General features: G+C 41.2%; 1 protein-coding gene across 5 annotated transcripts in view; it reads right to left on the bottom strand.

Annotated features, from left to right (window-relative positions):
• camkk1a (calcium/calmodulin-dependent protein kinase kinase 1, alpha a) overlaps positions 1-3,583 on the bottom strand; it is a 145,289-nt gene extending 141,706 nt beyond the window's left edge. For 2 of the 5 annotated variants that reach the window (XM_017701721.2, XM_017701720.2), the window contains exon 1: positions 3,106-3,580. The gene's annotated coding sequence lies outside the window, so the exon portion shown is untranslated. Of the gene's footprint in view, positions 1-3,105 lie in introns of all 5 variants that reach the window. The other 3 variants (XM_017701727.2, XM_037533128.1, XM_017701724.2) reach the window with 3 other exon arrangements.
• Positions 3,584-12,250: the final 8,667 nt, after the last annotated feature.

The following is a 12,250-nucleotide window of genomic DNA, read 5'->3' as shown; positions in this document are numbered from 1 at the left end:
GGTTCTCCGGACTTGACGAACAATGAACTGTTGCAAGTTTTACAAAAAAAGACAGATTTGGACCAATTATATTAGGTCTGTAAACAACAACAACCAGTGTATGATAACAACATGGACTATAGATAACACTGATCCAATGCCAGGTTTTGCATATCAGAAGAAAACACTGGATGAGAAAAAAAGAATAAATCTCTTCCAATACTGTAACAAATCTAGCATGAAATAGCACACATTTACACTGTTGATAGCTGTGTATTTCTTCCCCGCATTTACCCTACAATAACATAGGCCGAGCAGCCCACCCAGCCAAACTCAAATGCCTGGACAAGGTAGAGGCATTAGGTTATTACTGATGCACTAATGTTCACTTCCTAGCCTTCAGTTTGTATGTGGTTTTCACCCAATTTAGGGAAAAAAATGTTGTAATTGTTTTTAGATAATGTCTTTTCAAATGTTAAAATGTATCCATTCAGTCTGTGGCTGAGGTGAGCTGGTTTGTGCCAAAAGAACAGCATAGTCTTCTAGCTTCTACTTAACATCAGAGTTGTACTAATCAAAAGGGAATAATTAATAATGGCAATGCAAGATTTCACAGCTGTTAAATGCAGCACTATTGTATTTCATTTTGTTAACCTAAATATGATGACATAATTCATGCATCATGAAAATCATGATGTTATATTTCTGCCATCAATCAAAAAAAGGAACAACGGATTATAAGAACTAAACAGCAACAACAATTGGGTGTTGGTATATTCCTACTGCTGACAAAGACTTATTGAAATACGTTTGTTTTGCCAGTACAGACTTCATTTCTCCGTTTGGTGCTTTGAATCATGCAGTCATGCAGCTTGTTTCAATAGTAGGAAATAGTAATATGCCATAAATACTGATGCATAAGATGATTGATTCTGATGACAATAGTGTTACATAAAATCAGCATATGGTAAAAGCTAAAGAGAACATGTATTCGGCATTGAGATATAACGTAAATGTTTTTCTTTCATCTCATTTCCATTCTGTGGCTCCTCTGTCAGGCTGTGTGATACAGAGGCATTCTTCAAGCACAGCATGATCAATACGCTGATGTTAAATTCACTGCACCTAGCAAGACAGCAAATTGAGCGTGTATATGTGCATATATATATAGAAATGCAACTCATGTTCCATCCCAATATTGCTATTGCAAAACCTAATCCCTACATAAGACTCTAATAGCTCACATTCAGGCAATGGCTGCAATCTGTTAATGCTGCATGTAATAACAGACAAATCATAAAAAGATCTGCCCCAAAGACAAGACACTGGCATTTTTTAAAAGAGAGTGTCAGCAAGTGTCTCAAGTGCCTCAAACAACACAAAAATGGTCTCATTATTGGGAGAGCTGACCCAGTACAAGGCAAAAATGGGCACATTATGACATTTAGCTTAATATAACACAAGATTGTCTCATCATTAGGGGATCTGCCCCAAAACAAGACAAAAGCAGTCTTATCATTATGAAGTTTGAGACAGAATATGGGTGGCATCATTATGGCATTTACCCTACTATAAGGCAACATGTGTTCAATCATCATGACATTTGCCCCTCTATAAGACAAAAATGGAGACACCAATATGAGATTTCGCCAAATGTAAGACAAACTTGTCTTATCACGATTATGTTTGTCCCAGTTTAAGACCAAAAGTGGTCTCAATCATTGTGCGATTTGCCCCAAAACTGGTCAAAAATGGTCTCATCATTAGGAGATTTTATACTGATTGATCCTGTAAGAATGAGAACATCATTATTGTATTTTGCTCCAGTGTAAGACTGTGTCATCAATATGGGATCTAACCCAAAATAAAACAGCACATATTGCATTTACATTTACCCCAGTGTAAGACAACATGTATCTATCATTAGACAATTTTCCCAGAATAGGATAAAAATCTTCTTCTTCTTTTGGCTGCTCCCTTTAGGAGTCGCCACAGCGGATCATCTGCCTCCATCTTGCCCTATCCATTGCCTCCTCTACTTTCACACCAACCATCTCCATGTCAACCTTCACTACATCCATAAACCTTCTCTGAGGTCTACCTCTTCTCCTTCTACCCGGCAGCTCCATCTCAAACATTCTTTGACCAATATATCCACTATTCCTCCTCAACACATGTCCAAACCATCTCAACCTGGCCTCTCTGGCTTTATCTCCAAACTGCTCCACCTTCACTGTCCCTCTGATCTGCTCATTTCTAACCTTGTCCATCCTCGTTGCCCTATTACAATACAAGCCTATGAGAACACTATGGGATCTATGCCCCAGTATAAGACAGCACATCTTTCATGTTACTTACTTTTGCCCCACTATAAGATAATAAGGGTTTCATCTTTATGATATTTGCTCCAATGCAAGACATAAACAGGCAGATCATTATGAGATTTGCCACAATAAGGTGGGGTGTTTCATCTTTACTGTACTTGACCTAACAGAAGACAAAATTGGCTAAGTAAATGTACCCCAAAAAAAGACAAAGATAGTCTCAGCATTAAGACATCTGCCCCAGTATGAGATAATGGTGTCATCAGTAGGAGATCTGCCCTGATATAAAGCAAGTGTAGCATCATGATGGGATCTACCAGAATGAGACATGTTTTATCTTTTTTACATTAACCCCACTAAGTATCCCACCTTTATGATATTTGCCCCAGTATAATACAATACGTAGCCACGTTATTATGAGATTTGCCACAAAATAAGACCGGTGTATCTCACATGTCACGTTTGCCCCTACATCATTCAAACTGGCCCCTGTTAGAAGCTCTTCTCCAAAACAAAACAGCGTCTTGACACGAAGCGGTGAGCTGCTGTTGTACTGTGGCACTTACATCATGCAATTGGTCTCAATAATAAAGCAGACCATTCAGACCCAGTCCATCCTTCAGAACTGCCTACACGCCAGCCTGCCCAGAAAGACTGAACTTACACGGCCAGTGGCCAACACACGGTCACAGATTCATCCACATTGTTTCCATGAATGGTTTGCAGACAGAATGCCCGAGCCAGGCCTTAAATGGACCTGGGATCAGAGCTGAAACGCTCCAAAACAGAAAGTTTTACTCACCAATTCCACGCCGTCCTGGATCCTCTTCCCCAACCGAGGTTGCTCGGAGCGTGCGAGGCTTCGCTGAACCGACTCCGTGATTTGGTTCGGACTCGCTGCTTCAGCCCAAGGACGCCGGACTGCACGTCAGCAGAGAAAAGAATGCGACTTGATGTTCTGCTTTCATTTCGACGCGCACCGCCTCCGCACCTCGGTTTTCGGCCGCTTCTTGTGTTCTGCTCTGAGTGCACAAACGCGTCCCATCCCTCCTTTTCACCCTCTCACTCTTCCTTCCGCACTGCCAGTGAGGGAGCAGGGGCAGCGGGGAACCGGGCTCTCCTCTCGCTCGCTCGGTTTTTGGTGAAAGAGCTGAGCTGCAGAGCTGTGCTGAACAGGCTTGGGGTTGTGAAATAGCCTCGATGATCGAGCGAAGTGATAGCCGGTGGAACTTCCATGCTTCGTTAAAACATTTCCCCCTCTTCTCTCATGTTGGGTCCTAAAGCCCGCCCGTTTCCTTCGTCGATTCCCGAGAAAGTGAGGAGGACCCAGATAGCAATCACATATCCAGGAATGGGCAAAACTTTGAAAAATGGCCGAATACTTAATGTTCTGTACTTTTTCAAAAGTGAAATCACACTGTTTCTCACTGTTACTGGTTGGCATTATTCTGTTAAAGGAATTATTCTGTTAATACATTAAATATTCACTTATTACATAAACAATCTTTTTTTTTCCTCACTCACCTCCTGCTTTAGTCCACTGCTGCTCTCATAATCCCCGGAGCTGTTTGATTAATAGCATTGATTTATCAGTCTACTCAGGCCTTAGCAGAGCTCAGTAACACTGAGATTAATAACTGACTCATCACATTGATTCATCAGTCTACTGAGGCTTTAGCAGAGCTCAGTAACACTGAGATTAATAACTGATTCATCACCTTGATTTATCAGTCTACTCAGGCTTTAGCAGAGCTCAGTAACACTGAGATTAATAACTAACTCATCATATTGATTCATCAGTCTACTGAGGCTTTAGCAGAGCTCAGTAACACTGAGATTAATAACTAACTCATCATATTAATTCATCAGTCTACTGAGGCTTTAGCAGAACTCAGTAACACTGAGATTAATAACTGATTCATCACCTTGATTTATCAGTCTACTCAGGCTTTAGCAGAGCTCAGTAACACTGAGATTAATAACTAACTCATCATATTCATTCATCAGTCTACTGAGGCTTTAGCAGAACTCAGTAACACTGAGATTAATAACTGATTCATCACATTGATTTATCAGTCTACTCAGGCTTTAGCAGAGCTCAGTAACACTGAGATTAATAACTGATCATCACCTTGATTTATCAGTTTACTCAGGCTTTAGCAGAGCTCAGTAACACTGAGATCAATAACTGATCATTATATTGATTCATCAGTCTACTCAGGCTTTAGCAGAGCTCAGTAGCACTGAGATTAATAACCGATCATCACATTGATTCGTCAGTCTACTCAGGCTTTAGCAGAGCTCAGTAACATTGAGATTAATAACTGATCATCACATTGATTCGTCAGTCTACTCAGGCTTTAGCAGAGCTCAGTAGCACTGAGATTAATAACTGACTCATCACATTGATTCATCAGTCTACTCAGGCTTTAGCAGAGCTCAGTAACACTGAGATTAATAATTGATCATCACATTGGTTTATCAGTCTACTCAGGCTTTAGCAGAGCTCAGTATCACTGAGATTAATAACTAACTCATCACATTGATTCATCAGTCTACTCAGGCTTTAGCAGAGCTCAGTATCACTGAGATTAATAACTAACTCATCACATTGATTCATCAGTCTACTCAGGCTTTAGCAGAGCTCAGTAACACTGAGATTAATAATTGATCATCACATTGGTTTATCAGTCTACTCAGGCTTTAGCAGAGCTCAGTAACACTGAGATTAATAACTGACTCATCACATTGATTCATCAGTCTACTCAGGCTTTAGCAGAGCTCAGTAACACTGAGATGAATAACTAACTCATCATCATATTGGTTTATCAGTCTACTCAGGCTTTAGCAGAGCTCAGTAACACTGAGATGAATAACTAACTCATCATCACATTGGTTTATCAGTCTACTCAGGCTTTAGCAGAGCTCAGTAGCACTGAGATTAATAACTAATCATCATATTGATTCATCAGTCTACTCAGGCTTTATCAGAACTCAGTAACACTAAGATTAGTAACTGACTCATCACATTGATTCATCAGTCTACTCAGGCTTTAGCAGAGCTCAGTAACACTGAGATTAACAATTTATGAAAATATAAAAAAGTGTATTCTGAATATTGTAATTACAACATGTAACATAGACTGAAAACATATATGTAATTTCTGTATTCTGAAGACATATTCCCATTATTTGCATTTCATTGCATCCCAACCCTGTATATATCGGTCTGCTGAATGTATGCCACTGCTGTTCTGCCCTAGGACCACCCAAATGATTATCCTGTATATAAGGTCCAAATATTTTTTTTAATCTCTTCAAACTCATAGCCTTTTATTTTGGAAAATGAGGTGAAGCAAATATTACAAATAATTAGGAGACAAGAAATGGATGACTGGGCCTAATAAAACCCACCAAAAGTCCAAAGGCTTTTCTGTAAATGCGTGTACAAAATCCCTCATATGGCATCCAGGTCTTCACCAAGGTCATGCTGACTTGTTGATGTGGTTTAGGTTGCTGTATGACTCACTGTGAAATGTAAAAATGAACAAACCATCACTGTATAGCTGGGAGACAGCCATTTTAGACAACAGGTTGTTGTGCCAAATTCTGACTTCCTTGCAGCATCTGACTCTGCTTAACATGTACACGTCACACAGGCACACATTCCAGTAGAAATTTCTGTAGTTTCTATGTAAAGGCATTTATTTTCAGTTTGAAAATGTAAAATATAGAGTCACATAAACAACAGAAATTGCAAATCATCAAAGAAACTAGAAAAACTGCATCAGTTTTAATGGACTTTTTATATTAGCTAATGAATGCAAAACGAAGGCACTTAGCTAACATTATTAGCTACTAAACTGATTATCATTGCGGCTATTAGTGTCTTCAAATCACCATGACAGAGGAGAAAATGGTTGACTCCAACAACAGATACGACTTGTCAGATGAGAAGGGCAACAAGCTAAGCTAAAGTTAGCAAAGTAGCTACCTGGCTAAGTAGATATTCACTGGCAGAAATGGAAAGGTTTTCTTTGCTAATTTTGTTTGACAACTGAGGTAGGAGCTACGCTAGTGCTAGCCTTGTTGTTTTTAGCCTATAGCTTAGTGGCTAGGCTAGCTGTCAGGAGTTTTTCCAGTGTTTACATAATGCATGCAGAGTATTGTAGTGAGAGAACAGTAATGACGTTAATGCAGATATCTTTTAATCCACTTTATTAATAGTCTTGTTGGCTTCTTTACCTCCGCTACAATAATGCTAACTTTCACTAGCGCATTCACACCAGCTTTCAACCACAGGCCTGGTAACAGGCAGCAGAGTAATAAATCATATTATAGCGCATCTTATCACTTGACTGGAACTAAATGTACATTTGAATGTTATTTAATCAGTTATTAGAGCAAATCTGGGAGCAAGATGTGGCTGTGAAATTTGAGGAGAAAGCAAAGCAAAGGTTGAACAAGAGCATGAGCTCATTCAGCTGAGAGGTCAACTAACTTAACAGAACAGCTTCACACATTAGTCCATCTGTTTGGTCAGTTTGTTCGATGATCTGTAATGTAAGTCTATTGGCTTCTATGGTGAACTTTATCCGGGCTTAAGCAGGCTAAGTGAAGGAGTAAAGGACAAGGGGAGATGCCGACATTCTTACAGATGATGAGCTGCTTCAAAGTGCCATATCCTCTGGGATTAACCAGAATCCAGGATCAACCACTGTAGTTGCTTTGCAATGACCCCTAGTCTCATGTGCGCACGCAAGCATATATATTCTCAGGACACATTTGTATTTGTGCTTTCTCTCCTCCTGTGTCCTGCAGGCGTCTTTCTCTTCATCTTTACGTTGGCATGACTCATGCGAATAATTTACACTGCTTTTAATACGCTGTTCACACAACCACTGTTACAGCAAGAGAGAGGAGAAAAGAGGCAGAGAGAGGGCTGCCACTAAAAAGCTGTCAGGAACATCAAAAGTTGATGGCCGGTGCTTTGGAGGAAAGCACTGACGGCTTTAGATCTCTGTGCTGAGCAGTGTATCCAGAGTTGCATCCAGAGTTGCAAAGGCACGGAGACTTGGCACTACGGTGAGGTTATTATGCTTCATCCCAGGGCAGGCTGAGGCAAGAATTTCTAAACCTGCATCCTTACAAGAGACATCTGCATTGCAGAGAGTGTGCTAGTGAAATGCTATTAACATACTGAAAATGAAAGATGTGGACTTCTGTGCTCGGCGTACTGCACGCTACAAAATGAACAGCATTAATGTACTATTGTGGAAACTATTGTGTTTAAAACGTAAAAGCATCGACTTGCAGTGTATATGATGAGATTTGGATTATGGTTGAGAGGGGTTGAGCACGATGTCAGGTTAGGAAAAGGACATTAGGGAAGTAAATGGATTTAGTATGTAGAATGGAAGCGCAGGCTTTGTGGATAAAGGTGAGCTCAAGGTCAGCTGTAGGTATGGTAAATCCCTTGTTTGGTCAAGAGTTGGAGATAGCATAGAGAGTGCACAAAGAAAACCAAATTGTCACACACTTTAAATCTGGTCCATATGTCTTGTCATGTCTTTAACCCCTGCACACAGATTCCTGGGAAATGCAGTCTCTCATAAGCTGAGCCAGCTAGATTTGTCTTGTTGTTTAAGATAGATAGATAAATAGACAGATAGACAGAACTTTATTGATTCTGCTGGAAATTGCAGCAATACAGTCCCAAGACATAAACATAAACAAACTTACATATGTTAGTCAGAAATAAATATAGCCATAATTTACAGTAGAACATAAGAGAATAGGAAGAGAAGTATATCTATTACCGTGCAAGAATATATATTATGAAAGTATATCTATTAGCATTGTCCAGGATGCTAATACATGCAAATATATCAATTAGCAATGTCCAGGATGCTAATACATGCTAATATATCTATTAGCATTGTCCAGGATGCTAATACATGCTAATATTTCTATTGGCAATGTCCAGGATGCTAATACATGCTAATATATCTATTAGCAATGTCCAGGATGTTAATACATGCTAATATATCTATTAGCAATGTCCAGGATGCTAATACATGCTAATATATCTATTAGCATTGTCCAGGATGCTAATACATGCTAATATATCTATCCAGTTTAGTGGGTCCAGCAGGTTTATTTACCATGAAAAAGAAGTTAATTGTGTAGCACTATTTGTGTGACACATATGTATGGCTAACTAGGGTTTTCAGGTGTCCAGTTAAGGACCAGAGAGTCTGTTTTTGAGCTCTGTTTTTCTAATTTATCCTACCCATTGAGCGGCCCTACCATGCATGCTTTCAAACATCTTTGTTTTTAATGTTAATTCAGTGCAGATTTAGCTTAAAAATATTATTATTCAGCATCTGATTAGGTGATTAAGACTTATCTAAATATCCTATCTGTAGTTTCAATGCTGGTAGCGGTTTTTAATAAGATGATTTAGGCTATTGTGCTGGGAGGCTAAACTCTACATACAGTAAAGCTTGGTTAAAATGTACTTCTGCTGTTACCACATTGTCAAATTTCTAAAGGCTGTTTAACAGGAGTAATGTAGCATATTTTCTGATCATTGATAGTGATAAATATGACCAAAGGAAAGGAAAGGACTACATTTCTGCATTCTTTTGCATTTAATGCTCAGAGCTCATTTGAATAATACCATAACTGTGACAATATCAAGTTAAGTTGGGGGCAGTTGTGGGCTGGAGGTTAGGGATCTGGTCCTATGACCGGAAAGTTGGCGGTTCGATCCCCAGGGCCAACAGTCCGTGATTGAGGTGTCCTTGAGGTCCAAGCCCCAGTGGCTAGGAAAAACTCCCTAAGAGCAGGAGGAAGAAACTTTGACAGGAACAGCGGAGCTTCAGTAGTTAAATAGATTCATATTGTTGATGACATGCGAGGCTCAGTCTTTTTATAGCAAACATCCAGCTTTGGAGCTGTGAACCTCCAAAACCATGTCCTTCAGAGTGATGTACATACAGTACCAAAAAGGGTTCTGTAATCGTTACAGCAGCAAGCTTGTAACAATAGAAGAACCCTTTTTGGTGCTATATACACTGCTCAAAAAATAAAGGGAACACCTAAACAACACAACAACTCCAAGTAAATCAAACTTCTGTGAAATCAAACTGTCCACTTAGGAAGCAACACTGATTGACAATCAATTTCACATGCTGTTGTGCAAATGGAATAGACAACAGGTGGAAATTATTGGCAATTCACAAGACACACTCAATAAAGGAGTGGTTCTGCAGGTGGGGACCACAGACCACTTCTCAGTACCTGTGCTTTCTGGCTGATGTTTTGGTCACTTTTGAATGTTGGTGGTGCTTTCACACTCGAGGTAGCATGAGACGGACTCTACAACCCACACAAGTGGCTCAGGTAGTGCAGCTCATCCAGGATGGCACATCAATGCGAGCTGTGGCAAGAAGGTTTGCTGTGTCTGTCAGCGTAGTGCCCAGAGGCTGGAGGCACTACCAAGAGACAGGCCAGTACACCAGGAGACGTGGAGGAGGCCGTAGGAGGGCAACAACCCAGCAGTAGGGCCGCTACCTCCGCCTTTGTGCAGGGAGGAACAGGAGGAGCACTGCCAGAGCCCTGCAAAATGACCTGCAGCAGGCCACAAATGTTCATGTTTCTGCACAAACGGTTAGAAACCAACTCCATGAGGATGGTATGAGGACCTGACGTCCACAGATGGGGGTTGTGCTCACAGCCCAACACCGTGCAGGACGCTTAGCATTTGCCAGAGAACACCAGGATTGGCAAATTCGCCACTGGTGCCCTGTGCTCTTCACAGATGAAAGCAGGTTCACACTGAGCACATGTGACAAACGTGACAGAGTCTGGAGACGCCGTGGAGAGCGATCTGCTGCCTGCAACATCCTTCAGCATGACCGGTTTGGCAGTGGGTCAGTAATGGTGTGGGGTGGCATTTCTTTGGAGGGCCGCACAGCCCTCCATGTGCTCGCCAGAGGTAGCCTGACCGCCATTAGGTAACGAGATGAGATCCTCAGACCCCATGTGAGACCATATACTGGTGCGGTTGGCCCTGGGTTCCTCCTAATGCAGGACAATGCTAGACCTCATGTGGCTGGAGTGTGTCAGCAATTCCTGCAAGATGAAGGCATTGAAGCTATGGACTGGCCCGCCCGTTCCCCAGAACTGAATCCGATTGAGCACATCTGGGACATCATGTCTCGCTCCATCCACCAACGCCACATTGCACCACTGACTGTCCAGGAGTTGGCAGATGCTTTAGTCCAGGTCTGGGAGGAGAGTCCTCAGGAGACCATCCGCCACCTCATCAGGAGCATGCCCAGGCGTTGTAGGGATGTCATACAGGCACGTGGAGGCCACACACAATACTGAGCCTCATTTTGACTTGTTTTAAGGACATTACATCAAAGTTGGATCAGCCTGTAGTGTTTTTCCACTTTAATTTTGTGTGTGACTCCAAATCCAGGCCTCCATTGGTTAATAAATTTGATTTCCATTGATGATTTTTGTGTGATTTTGTTGTCAGCACATTCAACTTTGTACAGAACAAAGTATTCAATGAGAATATTTCATTCATTGAGATCTTGGATGTGTTATTTGAGTGTTCCCTTTATTTTTTTGAGCAGTGTATATCGTATTGTTACAAGCTTGACATTGTAACAATGCCAGATCCCTTTTTGGTGCTATATTGAACACTTTTCAAAAAGGTTCTATATAGGACAATATCGCTCATCAATTTGAGGAACCATTTCACCATGCAAAGAACCCTTTAAGCATGCAAAATGGTCCTTCATAGGCTATATAGAACCATTGTCTTTACTAAAGAAACCTTGAAGAAAAGCCTTTTTAAGATTGCATATTTTTATAGAACCTTTTTGAAAATGGTTCTGTACAGCACCAAAAAGGGTTCTTCCTCCTGTCACGTTCATGACATTGTAACAATACCAGAACTCTTTTTGGTGCTATACAGGACCACATACAACTCATTCTCCATCTCTCTGAAGAACTATTTCACCATGCAAAGAACCATTAAGCAAGCAAATGGTTCTATACAGAACTTGTGGACAGAACGTGTGGTTCTAAATAGAACCATTGCTTTGACCAAAGAACCCTTGAAGGGTTCAAGTGTGTAGAGGCAAATTACAGTGGGGTGCTGATTTGTACAGCCAGAGACCGTTCAGATTTGCATATCTTCATGAGTGTATCTTTATTCACTGTTTCAGTTGAATGACAATGCAATATCACTGGTGTGGGAGATTTTATGGCATATTCAAAGTTTTCCATAAATAACATAGGCTTAGGTCCTTTTGGTGAGTCGTCCCTCAACCCTCCCAATGTATCTCACATTATTTGTGAGAGGAATGGGGTGTGCATGCCCCCTCCCCAGTCCCCCAGTGAAGAAAGTCCTGTAGTATCACTCTAGTTCTTTTTCAAGTGGAGTTACAAAGTGACGATAGGTCAGGGATTAATTGGATAGATGGGTGGACAAATGAGCAGATCAGTAGAGAGAGAGGAAAGTAGAAGAAGAGAGAAGGAGAAAGGGCTCCAGGGCATTGATGCCTTGTGTCGCACGTTCCGCCTCTGATTGGATCTCCTGAGAACAGTAAGTCAGGTTTAGCCTCTCTGTAATCCCGGAGTGAGAGGAAAAGCACAGCAAGCGGAACTAACGACCCCTCACCGGCACTAACGAGAGCCTGCCTTCCGCTCTCCTCCCCACAGGAGCACACCCCAGCAGGCCCAGGAACCCACGCGACTCAGGGAGCCGAGTATCTATGTGTGTGTGTGCGATAGGAAGAATCATCATACTGCTGACTCAGCATGGTCCCATCATGTTTAGGGGTCACACACCAACAAGTTACCTCGTTTTAGGCACGAAAAGAAACAAAGGTACAATGTTAAGCACCAAAGGAAGCTAAAACTGT

This window comes from Pygocentrus nattereri, chromosome 23 (genome assembly GCF_015220715.1).
Source record: "Pygocentrus nattereri isolate fPygNat1 chromosome 23, fPygNat1.pri, whole genome shotgun sequence".
Taxonomy (NCBI): Eukaryota; Metazoa; Chordata; class Actinopteri; order Characiformes; family Serrasalmidae; genus Pygocentrus; species Pygocentrus nattereri.
The sequence above is the reverse complement of the archived record's forward strand: the minus strand, read 5'-3'. Positions and strand labels throughout refer to the sequence as shown.